This window comes from Zea mays, chromosome 7 (assembly GCF_902167145.1).
Source record: "Zea mays cultivar B73 chromosome 7, Zm-B73-REFERENCE-NAM-5.0, whole genome shotgun sequence".
Taxonomy (NCBI): Eukaryota; Viridiplantae; Streptophyta; class Magnoliopsida; order Poales; family Poaceae; genus Zea; species Zea mays.
In genome coordinates, this window is record NC_050102.1 from 29,351,402 (window position 1) to 29,369,093 (window position 17,692).

Genomic DNA, 17,692 nt, shown 5'->3' on the forward strand with positions numbered 1-17,692 from the left:
TTACGTTTATATTAATAAATTTATTGGTTACAGGAAGGACAAAAATCTGTTACACATGATACTCCTGTATCTGGTGCACCTCTATTCGATAAAACCCCACTGACAGATGTAAGACATGTTGTCATTTTCATATTTTTCCTATTTATACACTAAGACATACATATTTATGCAACTGTTTACTAACATATATTCATATATTAGGCAACTACTGACCTGGTTGCAAAGGATAGTTCCTGTAAAGCTGCAGTCGCTGAACATCCCCACGTGTCACGTGAAGACTGTGCTCGCAACCTGCTTAAGTTCATTTTGTCAGGAAAACTAGATCCGAGCATGTATGTATTACTTATTCAAATTCCAATTAAGTATAATTAGAAGAATTGTAATCAAAGTTTTTTCCCCAGGTCTATCATTAATTTTGGAGGATTTGGAGGGTCTGTCCTTGATGTTGTCCAGTCGTTTGGTCCCAACAAATGTCTTGAGAATACTTTCATGCAGGGATTTATCGACTGTATTCGTCAGGATGATGTATTATACAATCCAGATTCTGTAATCAACACTCTAATACTGAATGTCAACGTTGGGGTAATTTTTTCTCCACAACTTTGTATCTTATTGCAACACTTACTGTATAAATATATAATACTAATAAATTTATTTTCTTTGTCCAGACCGTTTTGAATATCGAGGAGTTTGAACAACACAGTTCAAATCCACAGCCCTTCACAACATCACTTCTTAAAGAACATCTTGAACCGACCCTTCCTTCAGATGATGTTCTGAACCAGATTAAATTGGTGAGCTCTAATCAGTTTCATTTGTACAAATGTTAGAATGTTCTTTTGGTCACTAGTTTTATGTTGTATTAGTTTTAATTTTTCATATGCATAGTATAAATCATTCATAAATTTACATATATATTTAACAGATCCTGGTTCCTATGCTACGCCGAAGCCACTGGACCCTTTATGCAATCAATTTTGAACGTCGTCGAATAGACATCTTAGATTCAAATCCTTATGGTACATTGCTTGGAGGCACTACATGGAAACAAATCCATAATGATCAAATGATGATAAATGGAACGAAGATACCTTGGTCCAAATTAATAATGAGAAGACTTAGCATTGCCTTACATGAAGCTCGACCTGAGTCAACTGTACCAAAGTTTGGCAACTATTGGGCTCCTTCCCAATTGTCCAACCATGACACCAGGGTCAAATGATTGTGGTTTTTTTGTCGCAAACTTCCTCCGCTACTACGATTTTGATGATGGCGACTTATCAGAATTTTATACTCTGGTATGTCACTAAATTAGTCTTCTAATCTTGCATATATTACTCCTTCAGATTTTATTCTACCATTAATTTGATATTATGGCTATTTCAGGATGAACCATTGGACCAACGTGCCTTTGTTCTGCATTACCTTACCTTTCATCGCAACAACATGGTTGCCCCCCTTCCTGCAGAACTGCTGCCTTTCAAGTATTCTCCAAGGAGACGCCGTTGTTTGAAAGCCAAGACTTAGATAGCATAGCTGAACATGATTCCCTGTGGGATCCACAAAACTGTTTATGTTACTTGTTAAGTCACTTATGTCAGGCCTCTGATCATGTGTTTGATACTCCGTGTGTCACTTATGTTCAATGTGTCTAATGTCTATGCTACTTCGCATCAGTTTTTATTTGAAGTGTGTCAAACATAATTGTTACCAGAATGTCTATTTATGTTATCTGTTAACAAATTCTATGCTTTTTTCATCTCCAGCTTGTGAGTTGGTTAATCGTTTTGCTTCCAATGTTTGGCTTATTTGTATTATCATATTGTTTCAATATTCAAGTTTTATGCATAATATATACTTCCTTATTTTATATACACTAGGTTCATCTTTTATACATTTTTCATGCTAATTATGCTAATTGTAACAAGTGTTTATGCTATATCCTGTTTGTTGTATTTGAAGTGTGAAACCGACGTATGCACTCCCATTTGATTAGTATTGTTAAGTGTATACAGTTTTATATACCATTAATGTCCAGACCTTCCGATTGCTAAACGTTCAATGCCAATTTGTTGTACATATTCAGTTACATAATTTGTGTAATTTTCTATATTTACGCAACATTTTATAGTTTTATATCAACGCATTATATAACCCTTTCATGCAAACTATTGAATTTCCAACAAAATAAAGCATAAGTCATTGTGATATTACAAGTTTCTACTAAATCGACCACTCTTTAGTCACACTTCAAATTATTCGCCCAAATCCATATGCTCATCGGCTTCTTCATTTTCCACTTCTTCATCAATACGATGTTTTTTTTGCAGTCGATGTTTCATTCCACTGTGGAGCAGTTGTTTTATTGTTTAGTCTTGATCCGGCTGGCCGTCCTCTCTTTCGATTAGACAGTTTTGCTAGCCTTTCCCTGTTCTCTTCCACAGACAGACATGTTCTGCTGTTATGCCCATCTGCTATTCCACACAAATGGCATCTCCTATTCTTCTTTTTCTCTCCTTTCGCACCTAGTCTCATAATCCTATCTTCTGAATTTTTGATTGTCCGGCCTTTTGGTCTTGCACGATCCGGCATACTCAGATTTATAACATCCACATTAAAATTCAACCTCTGCATAATAATAGACGTTACTATTTAGTATACACATATTTACATATATTTATACCAATCAGTAAAATCATTTATCAATGCTCACCTTTTTAGCTTCTGAGGATGCAGCAATATGTTCCATTTGTTCATGTGCTACGTGACACGGAGAACTTGTATCACCAACCTCATGTGAAATTCTCATGTTGTCCTCCTTTAGAGCCCAACCCAAATACATCAACATTTACATGCAGCATAAATATATATATTTTCATTTTAGACAAATAAACAATATTATTTTAATATGTACCTGGTTACCAGTTGTTATTATTGTTAACGCATGTTCACATCCAATCCTGGTTTTATGCGAATCCTACAAAATATTATTTGCTTATTACATTGATTTTATATATTCATTATGTACAATACTTCATGCAAGCTTATATATATATCTTTTACATACCTTATTATGACATGTAATTGTATTGTCATCTTCCATCCCATCGCCAGCATTATTTATATTCAACTCTTCTTCCTCATACAAAATAACATGTTACTATGCATAATTTATGTTACAAATAGTATAACACTAAAACATCTGCAATATTATTACCTAGTCTTCCTCATTATCACTAACATCTGTTGACTCATTACATCCAATATCTGGCTCCAATCGGCTTAGAACGACATCGAGCTCATCCAACACATCCATCGCCTTATCGTACCCTGCTTTTGACATACACGCCTGGCGAACTACTTTCATTGTTTTCGTTAACAACATTTTCTGTCTGTATGATTTAGTAACTCCATCCTTCCCCCTGAAGCTCTTATCAATTCTTTCAAACGGAACATCTTTTCTTGATGAGACAGTGTACCTTTGCAATATATACTTTGAAGGTATCTTTTCAACTTGAAGATGCATGAAGGCTCTTAAAAGATGAACACACAATAGACCTGAAAACATGAAAACGAACCATTATTTCAAAAATATACATTAATTTGTACTACAATCATCAAATTCTCTAGTTGAAAGGGAAATGTGCCCTTGGGCCATTTCTAAGTATTTTGGTGATTTAGTGTCCAATACAAGTACTTAAGTGTAAAATGGTGGACAAAGTACAAATCAAGGATAAAGGTATGTTTCTCAGACTTAGTACATTGTTTTATGGACTAATGTGTTGTGTCTAAGTGCTGGAAACAGGTAAAATCCAATTGGAAATGTCTTGGCTCGAGCAGCCAAGAATCTGCTGAGTCTGGGAGCACCGGACTGTCCGGTGGTGCACCGGACAGTGTCCGGTGGTGCACCGGACAGTGTCCGGTGCGCCAGGCTGGCTCGAGCGAACTGGCCGCTCTCGGGAATTCACCGGCGACGTACGGCTAAAATTCACCGGACTGTCCGGTGTGCACCGGACTGTCCGGTGAGCCAACGGTCGGCCGCGCGATCTGCGCGGGACACGTGGCCGAGCCAACGGCTAGAAGGGGGCACCGGACTGTCCGGTGTGCACCGGACATGTCCGGTGCGCCAACGGCTCCAAGTCTGCCAACGGTCGGCTTCGCCATTTAAGGAAAGAAATCGGGCACCGGACAGTGTCCGGTGTACACCGGACTGTCCGGTGCGCCAGTCGACAGAAGGCAAGATCAGCCTTCCTGGATTGCTCTCAACGGCTCCTAGCTGCCTTGGGGCTATAAAAGGGACCCCTAGGCGCATGGAGGAGTACACCAAGCATCCTTTGAGCATCATTGATCACTCACACTTCATTCTTGCGCACGTGTTCGACATTCTAGTGATTTGAGCTCCGTTCTAGTGTGCTAGTCTCTTGAGCTCAAGTCTGGGTTTTGCGTGTGCGTATTCGCTGTGATCTTTGTGTCGTGTGTGAGTTGCTAATCCCTCCCTTGCTCTGTGATTCTTCGTGAACATCTTGTGTAAGGGCGAGAGGCTCCAAGTTGTGGAGATTCCTCGCAAACGGGATATTGAAAGGCAAAGGAAAACACCGTGGTATTCAAGTTGGTCTTTGGACCGCTTGAGAGGGGTTGATTGCAACCCTCGTCCGTTGGGACGCCACAACGTGGAGTAGGCAAGTGTTGGTCTTGGCCGAACCACGGGATAAACCACTGTGTCATCTCTGTGTTTGATCTCTTGTGGTATTGTGTTTTGTTGAGACTCCTCTCTAGCCACTTGGCGATTATTGTGCTAACACTTAACAAGTTTTTTGTGGCTATAAGTTTAAGTTTCACAGGATCGCCTATTCACCCCCCCTCTAGGTGCTCTCAATTGGTATCAGAGCCGTTCTCTTCACAAAGGGACTAACCGCCCGAAGAGATGGATCCTAAAGGGAAGGGAATCGTGATCAACGACAAGGAGAAGGAGTCCTTCGTCAACGAGCCAAGGGATGACAAGTCCAACGACTCGGGCTCGGGCCACAGACGCAAAGATGGGAAGAAGAAGAAGACAAGACGCATCAAGGAGATCGTCTACTACGACAGCGATGAGTCTACTTCCTCCCAAAAGGACGACGACCACAACGAATACGAGAGAAAGAAACCGGTCAATTCGAACTTTTCTTTTGATTACTCTCGTATTCCTCAAAGTACTAATGCTCATTTATTATCTATTCCACTTGGTAAACCTCCTCATTTTGATGGAGAGGACTATGGATTTTGGAGTCACAAAATGCGTAGTCACTTGTTCTCTCTCCATCCTAGCATATGGGAGATTGTAGAAAGTGGAATGCTCTTTGATAGTACGGATAGTCCCATGTTTATTAATGAACAGATTCATAAAAATGCACAAGCTACTACTGTGTTGCTAGCCTCTTTGTGCAGGGACGAGTACCATAAGGTGAGCGGCTTGGACAATGCCAAGCAGATCTGGGACACCCTCAAGATCTCTCATGAGGGGAATGATGTCACCTTGCTCACCAAAATGGAGTTGGTGGAGGGCGAGCTTGGACGGTTCGCGATGATAAGGGGCGAGGAGCCGACACAAACATACAATCGGCTCAAGACCCTCATCAACAAAATAAGGAGCTACGGAAGCACGCGATGGACGGACCACGACGTCATCCGCCTAATGCTAAGGTCATTTACCATTCTTGATCCTCATTTGGTAAACAATATACGTGAAAATCCTAGGTACACCAAGATGTCGCTCGAAGAAGTTCTTGGGAAATTCGTTAGCGGGCGAATGATGATCAAGGAGGCGAGGTACGTGGACGACGCCTTGAATGGTCCGATCAACGAGCCGCAACCCCTTGCTCTCAAGGCAACACGAAGCAAGGAGGCGCTACCTAGCAAGGTGGCACAGATTGAGGCGGCCGGACTTAATGATGAAGAGATGGCTCTCATCATCAAAAGATTCAAGACGGTGCTTAAAGGTCGCAAGGGACAGCCAAGCAAGACCAAAGCCAAGGGGAAGCGCTCATGCTTCAAATGCGGTAAGCTTGGTCATTTTATTGCTAACTGTCCCGACAATGATAGTGATCAGGATCAAGGGAACAAGAGGGAGAAAAAGAAGAACTATAAGAAGGCAATGGGCGAGGCTCATCTTGGCAAGGAGTGGGATTCGGACTGCTCTTCGTCCGACTCCGACAATGAAGGACTCGCCGCCACCGCCTTCAACAAGTCATCCCTTTTCCCCAACGAGCGACACACTTGCCTCATGGCAAGGGAGAAGAAAGTAAGCACTCATAATACTAGTACTTATGCTTCTTCAAGTGAGGATGAGTCTAGTGATGATGATGAGATAGATTACTCATGCTTATTCAAGGGATTAGATAGAACCAAGGTAGACAAAATTAATGAATTGATTGATGCCTTGAATGATAGGAATATACTTGTAGAAAAGCAAGAGGATTTGTTGTATGAAGAACATGATAAATTTGTAGAAGCTCAGAAATCTCTTGCTTTAGAAATTAAGAGAAATGAAATGCTCTCTAGTGAACTATCTTCTTGTCATGAAACTATTGCTAAGTTAAAGAGTTTTAATGATGATTTAAATGCTAGACTAGAAGTAGCTAGTAAATCTAATTCTTGTGTAGAAATTGTTGAAACTTGTAATAGGTGTAAAGATTTTGACATTGATGCTTGTAGTGAACACCTAGTTTCAATTTCCAAACTTAATGATGAATTGGCTAGTCTTAATGCTCAACTTAAGACTAGCAAGAGTAATTTTGATAAGCTAAAATTTGCAAGGGATGCCTACACAATTGGTAGACACCCCTCAATTAAGGATGGACTTGGCTACAAGAAGGAAGCCAAGAACTTGACAAGCCATAAGGCTCCCATCTCCGCCAAGGAGAAAGGGAAGGCCCCTATGGCTAGTAGTGTGCAAAAGAACCATGCCTTTATGTACCATGATAGGAGACAATCTAGAAATGCTTATAGGAGATGTAACGCATATGATGCTTTTGATTCTCATGACATGTTTGCTTCTAGTTCTTCTTATGTGCATAATAGAAATGTTGGTAGGAGAAATGTTGTTCATAATATGCCTAGGAGAAATGTTGTTAATGTTCCTAGGAAAGTAATGAATGAACCCTCTACAATTTATCATGCTTTAAATGCTTCCTTTGCTATTTGTAGAAAGGATAGGAAAATAGTTGCTAGGAAGTTAGGGGCAAAATGCAAGGGAGACAAAACTTGCATTTGGGTCCCTAAGGATATTTGCACTAACCTTGTAGGACCCAACATGAGTTGGGTACCTAAGACCCAAGCCTAAATTTGCCTTGCAGGTTTATGCATCCGGGGGTTCAAGCTGGATTATCGACAGTGGATGCACAAACCATATGACGGGGGAGAAGAAGATGTTCACCTCCTACGTCAAGAATAGGGATTCCCAAGATTCAATTATATTCGGTGATGGGAATCAAGGCAAGGTAAAAGGGTTAGCTTGTCAGGCAGGTAAACAGGTGGGAGGAGCGCATCATAGCAAGAATGTGATGACCACATCAAGACCCCTGGAGCTGCTACATATGGACCTCTTCGGACCTGTCGCCTATCTAAGCATAGGAGGAAGTAAGTATGGTTTAGTTATTGTTGATGACTATTCCTGCTTCACTTGGGTGTTCTTTTTGCAGGATAAGTCTGAAACCCAAGGGACCCTCAAGCGCTTCCTCAGGAGAGCTCAAAATGAGTTTGAGCTCAAGGTGAAGAAGATAAGGAGCGACAACGGGTCCGAGTTCAAGAACCTTCAAGTGGAGGAGTTCCTTGAGGAGGAAGGGATCAAGCACGAGTTCTCCGCTCCCTACACACCACAGCAAAATGGTGTGGTAGAGAGGAAGAACAGGACGCTAATCGATATGGCGAGGACGATGCTTGGAGAATTCAAGACCCCCGAGCGTTTTTGGTCGGAAGCCGTCAACACGGCTTGCCACACCATCAACAGGGTCTACCTTCACCGCCTCCTCAAGAAGACGTCGTATGAGCTTCTAACCGGTAACAAACCCAATGTATCTTACTTTCGTGTATTTGGGAGCAAATGCTACATTCTAGTGAAGAAGGGTAGAAATTCTAAGTTTGCTCCCAAAGCCGTAGAAGGGTTTTTGTTAGGTTATGACTCAAATACAAAGGCGTATAGAGTCTTCAACAAATCATCGGGATTGGTTGAAGTCTCTAGCGACGTTGTATTTGATGAGACTAATGGCTCTCCAAGAGAGCAAGCTGTTGATCTTGATGATGTAGATGAAGAAGATGTTCCGACGGCCGCTATACGAACCATGGCGATTGGTGATATACGACCACAGGAACAAAAGGAGCAAGATCAACCTTCTTCCTCAACTTTGATGCATTCCCCAACTCAAGACGATGAACAGGTTCATCAACGAGAGGCGTGTGATCAAGGGGGAGCACAAGACGATCATGTGATGGAGGAAGAAGCGCAACTGGCACCACCAACCCAAGTTCGAGCGATGATTCAAAGGGATCATCCCGTCGACCAAATTCTGGGTGATATTAGCAAGGGAGTAACTACTCGATCTCGATTAGTTAATTTTTGTGAGCATTACTCCTTTGTCTCTTCTATTGAGCCTTTCAGGGTAGAAGAGGCCTTGCTAGATCCGGACTGGGTGTTAGCCATGCAGGAGGAACTCAACAACTTCAAGCGCAATGAAGTTTGGACACTGGTGCCTCGTCCCAAGCAAAACGTTGTGGGAACCAAGTGGGTATTCCGCAACAAACAGGACGAGCACGGGGTGGTGACGAGGAACAAGGCTCGACTTGTGGCAAAAGGTTATGCCCAAGTCGCAGGTTTGGACTTTGAGGAGACGTTTGCTCCTGTGGCTAGGCTAGAATCAATTCGTATCTTGCTAGCATATGCCGCTCACCATTCTTTCAGGTTGTTCCAAATGGATGTGAAGAGCGCTTTCCTCAACGGGCCAATCAAGGAGGAGGTGTACGTGGAGCAACCCCCTGGCTTCGAGGATGAACGGTACCCCGACCACGTGTGTAAGCTCTCTAAGGCGCTCTATGGACTTAAGCAAGCCCCAAGAGCATGGTATGAATGCCTTAGAGACTTTCTAATTGTTAATGCTTTCAAGGTTGGGAAAGCCGATCCAACTCTTTTTACTAAGACATGTGATGGTGATTTGTTTGTGTGCCAAATTTATGTCGATGACATAATATTTGGTTCTACTAACCAAAAGTCTTGTGAAGAGTTTAGCAGGGTGATGACGCAGAAATTCGAGATGTCGATGATGGGCGAGTTGAACTACTTCCTTGGGTTCCAAGTGAAGCAACTCAAAGACGGCACCTTCATCTCCCAAACAAAGTACACGCAAGATCTGCTAAAGCGGTTTGGGATGAAGGACGCCAAGCCCGCAAAGACTCCGATGGGGACCGACGGACACACCGACCTCAACAAAGGAGGTAAGTCCGTTGATCAAAAAGCATACCGGTCAATGATAGGGTCTTTACTTTATTTATGTGCTAGTAGACCGGATATTATGCTTAGCGTATGCATGTGTGCTAGATTTCAATCCGATCCTAAGGAGTGTCACTTAGTGGCGGTGAAGCGAATTCTTAGATATTTGGTTGCTACGCCCTGCTTCGGGCTCTGGTATCCAAAGGGGTCTACCTTTGACTTGGTTGGTTACTCAGATTCCGACTATGCTGGATGTAAGGTCGATAGGAAGAGTACATCAGGGACGTGCCAATTCTTAGGAAGGTCCCTGGTGTCGTGGAACTCTAAGAAACAAACCTCCGTTGCCCTATCCACCGCTGAGGCCGAGTACGTTGCCGCAGGACAGTGTTGCGCGCAACTACTTTGGATGAGGCAAACCCTCAGGGACTTTGGCTACAATCTGAGCAAAGTCCCACTCCTATGTGATAATGAGAGTGCTATCCGCATGGCGGAAAATCCTGTTGAACACAGCCGCACAAAGCACATTGACATCCGGCATCACTTTTTGAGAGACCACCAGCAAAAGGGAGATATCGAAGTATTTCATGTTAGCACCGAGAACTAGCTAGCCGATATCTTCACTAAGCCTCTAGATGAGAAGACCTTTTGCAGGTTGCGTAGTGAGCTAAATGTCTTAGATTCGCGGAACCTGGATTGATTTATAGCATACATGTATTTATGCTCTTGATCATGTTCCTTATGCATTTGTTGCTTATTGTGGTGCTCAAGTTGTACAAACACTCCCTGGACCTCACAAGTCCTTTTTGCAAGTGATGCACATATTTAGGGGGAGCTGTGCTACAACTTGACCCTTTGAGACTAATCATGTACTTGAGTTTGGTTGTTTTAGTCTCAAAAGAGGATTGAAAGGGAAAAGGTGGACTTGGACCATGCAAGACTTCCACTGCACTCCGATGAAAAGAGTAACTCTTCCAAGTTCATCTTTATACTCTTATTGCCTATTTGCTCTTAGTTGAAGATTTTGGTGAGGCAATGGGGTTAATGGGCCAAGATTGATCCCGTTTTGGTGTTTGATGCCAAAGGGGGAGAAAATAAAGGCCAAAGCGATAAATGGATCAGCTACCACTTGAGATATTTTGAAAATAGTAGAATAGAGCTTTTTGTTTGTCAAAACTCTTTTATTGTCTATCGTGTCAAAAGTTGGCTTCTTGTGGGGAGAAATGCTGATTATGGGAAAAGGGGGAGTTTTTGGAATCTTGAATCAAATACTCTTGAAATGACTCTCTTTATGCCTTAACATGTGTGTTTGACTTAGAGATAGAAATTTGAGTTTTGATTTGCAAAAACAATCCAAGTGGTGGCAAAGGATGACCCATATATGCCAAAATTGAACCAAAACAATTTTGAGTTCTTGTTTGAAATGTTTTTGTATTTGTTCTACTTGCTTTATGTTGTGTTGGCATAAATCACCAAAAAGGGGGAGATTGAAAGGGAAATGTGCCCTTGGGCCATTTCTAAGTATTTTGGTGATTTAGTGTCCAATACAAGTATTTAAGTGTAAAATGGTGGACAAAGTACAAATCAAGGATAAAGGTATGTTTCTCAGACTTAGTACATTGTTTTATGGACTAATGTGTTGTGTCTAAGTGCTGGAAACAGGTAAAATCCAATTGGAAATGTCTTGGCTCGAGCAGCCAAGAATCTGCTGAGTCTGGGAGCACCGGACTGTCCGGTGGTGCACCGGACAGTGTCCGGTGGTGCACCGGACAGTGTCCGGTGCGCCAGGCTGGCTCGAGCGAACTGGCCGCTCTCGGGAATTCACCGGCGACGTACGGCTAAAATTCACCGGACTGTCCGGTGTGCACCGGACTGTCCGGTGTGCACCGGACTGTCCGGTGAGCCAACGGTCGGCCGCGCGATCTGCGCGGGACACGTGGCCGAGCCAACGGCTAGAAGGGGGCACCGGACTGTCCGGTGTGCACCGGACATGTCCGGTGCGCCAACGGCTCCAAGTCTGCCAACGGTCGGCTTCGCCATTTAATGAAAGAAATCGGGCACCGGACAGTGTCCGGTGTACACCGGACTGTCCGGTGCGCCAGTCGACAGAAGGCAAGATCAGCCTTCCTGGATTGCTCTCAACGGCTCCTAGCTGCCTTGGGGCTATAAAAGGGACCCCTAGGCGCATGGAGGAGTACACCAAGCATCCTTTGAGCATCATTGATCACTCACACTTCATTCTTGCGCACGTATTCGACATTCTAGTGATTTGAGCTCCGTTCTAGTGTGCTAGTCTCTTGAGCTCAAGTCTGGGTTTTGCGTGTGCGTATTCGATGTGATCTTTGTGTCGTGTGTGAGTTGCTAATCCCTCCCTTGCTTTGTGATTCTTCGTGAACATCTTGTGTAAGGGCGAGAGGCTCCAAGTTGTGGAGATTCCTCGCAAAACGGGATATTGAAAGGCAAAGGAAAACACCGTGGTATTCAAGTTGGTCTTTGGACCGCTTGAGAGGGGTTGATTGCAACCCTCGTCCGTTGGGACGCTACAACGTGGAGTAGGCAAGTGTTGGTCTTGGCCGAACCACGGGATAAACCACTGTGTCATCTCTGTGTTTGATCTCTTGTGGTATTGTGTTTTGTTGAGACTCCTCTCTAGCCACTTGGCGATTATTGTGCTAACACTTAACAAGTTTTTTGTGGCTATAAGTTTAAGTTTCACAGGATCACCTATTCACCCCCCCCCCCCTCTAGGTGCTCTCACTAGTATGCAAATTTTTTATGCTAACCAACATAATACGTACAAACTTGTATGTTCCCACTGTTTGCACTCGCATGTATACTCCCCAGCTTCTATGTCTGCTGTTATCTTGAATTGATGTTGTCCCCACACAATTTTATTAGACCTTTTTGTATGTTGTACGATCCATTCATTATCACATCCGTCTGGGTCCTTTAATATTTTGTATGCAGTGGCGTATTTCATTGATTCCTCAAATCTATTCATAACAGCTCTGGTGTATGCTCTAGAGACTCTCACTTCGAACCTATATAATGTATCTGTTGTCCTTGGTGCCTATAACACATTATTATCATAATTAAACAAATTATTTACATAAATGTATGCAAACCGTTATTGCTAACAAGCACGACATACCTTGCTCACCAATGCCTCCTTTGATTCTTTCATTTTCCTGCTGTGCAACATTTTCATCATTTGTTTAGCGAACTCATGCAGTGGGGTGTTCGCATCTACATGTGATTGCTTCACTAATCTGTTCATGCTCTCACTTCGTTGTGTAGATACCATTACCCCACAGAAGTCATTTTTAAAAAATGCAGGTATCCATTCTTTTCTTATTTCATATAATTTGCGTAGAGTCATATCTTCATGAAGATTGAACTCCTCTAGCATCATTTCCCAGGCACATTCAAACTCATGAGGAGTTAATGGATGATGTATAATAGACTGGAATGTTGTTTTAAAATCTTTAACAGCAAACCTGGCATATATCTCATTTAGGAATGGCATAAATCTGTTCTGTACATGCCATAAGCACAGTCTATGAACTGTTTTTGGAAATACAGTTCTCAGAGCAATTGGCATTGCAGGATCTTGATCTGCAATTGCTCACAGATTATTCAGTTATTTTCAAAATAAATTAATTCACTGTTTTGCATAACAAATTTATATATCACATACCTGTAAGCATAACTCTTGGACCCTCGCATCTCATACATGTTTTGAATGAATTGAAAGCCCATTCAAAAGTATGTACAGTTTCATCTCCCAACAAAACAAATCCAAACACTGTACACTGCAGATGGTTGTTAGCTCCAACAAACATGCCCAGTGGTTTATCATATATATTTGTCTTGTGTGTTGTATCAAATGTCACAGCATCACCATAATCTGCGTATTCCCCCTGCATACTTGCGTGTGACCAAAAAATACTAACTATTTTCCCATCATCGTCTAGCTGGAAATCACAAAAAAATTGTGGATTCTGTTTCTTGCATTCTCTAAAGAAAGCCAAAAGTTTGGCTACATTATTTGAGCAATTTTCTCTTCTCCTGGTTGCCCTCCTACATTTGTTTGCACAAAAATTATTACACACACATTTACTATAGTAATATTCATGGCTATTGATATATACACATGTAACAAAAAAGTATTGCTTACATGTTTTTCAGATCCTGAGCAGTTACCGGTACGTTCTCCGGCCCATCATGCATTTCTGATATAAAATCAACTATGCAATGCTGCGGCACTCGGCTATCATGCATTGCATCCACAAAATTTATGAACTCGGCATCCCTAATTTTGTTGCAACGTAAATGTTGTTTCTCTGCTTCGTCAGTTATGAACACATGGTTATGCTCCAAGTTTACCAGTTCAATTTTTGTAGCTACAACCATTTTGTTTTCATCATCATATATATTTTTTAATTTTATTCCAGCTTTGCATTGTGTACGCCCCGATGATCTATTCCTCATCCTAGGTGTATCATTTGATTTTGCTGCACTTTTACCTTCACGTGAACAATTTATCCACTTACTGAATGTCTTCTCTCTGTATTTCTTCAGTGGAAATCCAACTTCATATGCATACCTTTTATAGAATTTATATGCATCATCAATATCCTTGAAAGTCATCCCTACCGTTGGCACTATAGTTGGATCAATGTTTTTTACCTGCTATTTCATTGTCATTGTTGTTTGTACCATGGAATATGTTCACAACAATATAATCAATCAATAATCAAATACAGCGATTGGACTTACATGTGAACGCAGTATCTGTGGCGTATCCATCTCCCTGGAGCTAATATTGGACATAGGAGGTCGAACCCTTTGTTCTCCTTCTTCCCCTATGCTCATCTCGGCGATCTCAGGACCCATTAGAGCAGGCGGTGGTGTCACCAGTGAGTTACCACCAACTCCTCCCTCTGTCTCTGGATCAAGACGAACGCCATCTCCTTCCATCGCCGGCGACCCTCCAGAGCCGGCCATATCCAACTCCGATTAGTTATGCAGGCTTAGTGGTCTTTTTTCCGAATGAAAGTAAATCTCGGATACTATAAAAGTAACCGCATCCACGTTTACAGGGTCTCCCCATTATTTCGGAAACCGTCCCGATATTATGGTGACGTCTTTGTCAAACTAAAATTCATAATATAAAATTTACGCATAATGACACAACGTTTTACGCCAATCGGTATATACTGTTTATGCATCTATTATGCCGTTTCGGTTTTATGCCATATCTTTCAACATCTTATGCTTCATTTTTTTACCTTCCGCACATTACTTACCATGCAAGATCCATAATTTACGCGTCCACGTATCACAGTAATCACGTTTGCATGTGGCATCTATTCCCTTTAATTCCGCGCAATTCCCTTACCATTCAAACAACCGCGTCACGGCGCCGTCTGTCCTGCATGCCGCCTCTCAGCCCCACGTTAAAACACAGGCGCGCCTGTTCCATCGACCAGACCTCGGGAACCGACCTAGGCTTCCTTTAATATTCGAAGCCTAGGGCTCCCGTTATACCTGCCCTATATATATATATATATATATATATATATATATATATATATATATATATATATATATATATATATATATATATATATATATATATATATATATATATATATATATGTATGCTAACATTATTTCATATAGGGTGAAGCTTCAGTCGAACCCCCATTCGACACACATGTGCGCGACCTCTCTACAAAGCCGCTCGCGTGCGGCCCCCACATTAGATAGAAAAGACACGAGATCCTAGAATGATTTAAGTTTGTTTTTAGCACCTGACCTAGTAATGAAAAAACTGGCGGCTCAAATCCCAATAAAAAACAGTAACAATCTTCGTCTCTTACTTTCGCTGCCATTCACGTTGCTTAGATTCACATACGACAAAACCCCCTGTCATCGTAACTAGAGATGGCAATGGGTACCCACTACTAGGACTGGGCACTCGGTTAACCGAAATTTTTCGGTTCGGTTTTTCGGTTTTTTTTAAAGTTCGGTTTTTGAAAAATGCCAACCGAAATTATCTTTAGAAAAGGAAAAACCGGACCTCCGGTTAACCGTATAGTTCGGTTCGGTTTTCGGTTTAACCGAAAAAACCGAACTAGGCTGTGCTGTGTTTCAGACTTTCAGTACCCTGTCCGCCGGCTAGCTGGCTGTGTAGTCCGAAAAAAACAAATAGCTATGTGCTGCATAGTACACGCCTACACGGCTTCCGTCCCAGCACTCGGACGACTCCAAGGCCTGATCGCCTGCTATTGCTAATTTGCTATGCCAGTGCTATTGCTACTGACCGATTGCCAGTGCTGCATGCCTACATAGAATAATACAAGGAATTCTGAATTGCTATTCTGCATGCCGACGGGATTGAGCAAGGGTGCCTGCACCTGGGCCCAGGCAGCGTGAGGGGCTGAGAGCCGGAGAAGGCCCAAGACAGCAAGCCGCGTTTCTGAAGACTTGGGCTGAAATGGGATTATAGGCTGATGGGCTAACAGTTCGGTTTTTCGGTTTAAACCGAACTAAAAACCGAAAACCGAACTAAATTTCGGTTTCTGAAGAATGGTAACCGAAAAATATAACGGTTTGATCGGTTCCGGTTTTTTCGGTTTCGGTTCCGGTTTTTTCGGTTTCGGTGTTCGGTTTTCGGTTTTTATGCCCAGGCCTACCCACTACCCGAAATCTGGTGGGTTTTTCTCTATTAGGGTATGAGTTTGGGTCAATTTCTCTACCCATGGGTTTGTTAATGGGTTCAAATGGAAACCCAACGGGTACGTGGGCATGGGTTTGTTCCGCTACCCGAAATCCGGTGGGTTTTTTCTCTATTAGGGTATGGGTTTGGGTCAATTTCTCTACCCATGGGTTTGTTAATGGGTTCAAATGGAAACTCAACGGGTACGTGGGCATGGGTTTGTTCTTCCGCTACCCATACCCGCAAACACATGGGTTTTTAAAACCCGCCTTAAAATCAACATTCCTTATAATTATGTCTCATAATATTAATAATTGAATATGTTCTAATTGAAATAAACTTTCATGTAACAAATTTTAAGCTAAAATTAGTTATCACTTGTTCCTTTTATCCAAGCTTATTAATGTATTAATTGTCATTTACACGATGAATTATTTTTTACGTTGATGTTAGTGGGTATGGGAAACCCGTTGGGTACCCGAAACCCACATGGGTATGGGTTTGGGCAAAATTTTATACCTGTCATGGGTATGGGTTTTTTAGCGGGCGTATTTTTCTTCGCGGGTATGGGTTTGGGCAAGTAATATTCAGCGGGTTTTTACCCATTGCCATCTCTAATCGTAACATCGTCATCTCAGTAACCTACCTCCCCCTACCACCGCCCCCAACCCCCACTCCCAAGAGTCTCGTTCTTGCAACTACATCATCATCGTCGACTAACCATCCTCGAAGAGGCGACTTCGTGCCGTCAACCTTTCAGAAATCGTGGGTGATTTCTTGTTGCTACGATTCATCAGTAATTTCAAGTTGCTACAATTTCATAGACTAGTAAGTGGTTCGAACACCCAATTTTTATTGGGTTCATCACGTAATTAACGCATAATGTAGTCTAGAAAAATAGTTAGTGGATGATCCATGTATATTTACTGAGAGGTCACAGTAAAATTGTTGAACATTTGGTTAAATACTGCGTAGGTGTTGTTTTTCATGGTTGAATACTAGAATTGTTGGCTAGAAGATTATTGTATGCTTGTTATTAGTGTAATAACTATTGAATACCTATGAAATTACAGTGGAAGTGATATTCTTTTAATGTGGACTGCTATATTACATGAGAAATTATTACTAACTCATTGTTGTAAAATTATTAAGTGATGAATGTACTAATACTAACTTGTTATCACTGAGTGATTACTTCAAAATTACTATACAAATTACCTTAATATTGTTGTGTATTGCTACAGATTATTCATAAAATAATTATTGAGTGATTGAAACACGAGAGCTATGTTTTTGCAATTAGTTCAACCATCACCTATGATACACCCAGCCTAGGTGGGGTTGGCTGAGGCCCAACAAATTAGGGTTGCTCGGAGCCCAACAATTCATTAAGCACACCAAACTCAGAGAAATGACCAATTGCCCCAAAAGACTAGTCTGATAGGGGAAGGGTGTCTCTTCCTTTTAAGGTGACTTCCTCCTCCCAAGTTAAGCGAGGTGGGATAATTCTG

General features: G+C 42.0%; 1 long non-coding RNA gene across 1 annotated transcript; it reads left to right on the top strand.

Annotated features, from left to right (window-relative positions):
- Positions 1-240: 240 nt before the first annotated feature.
- Positions 241-788, top strand: LOC109940877 (uncharacterized). The gene is made up of 3 exons (XR_002263598.1): positions 241-332; positions 402-582; positions 669-788. It is a non-coding gene; the product is annotated as an uncharacterized lncRNA (long non-coding RNA).
- The last annotated feature ends 16,904 nt before the right edge of the window (positions 789-17,692 follow it).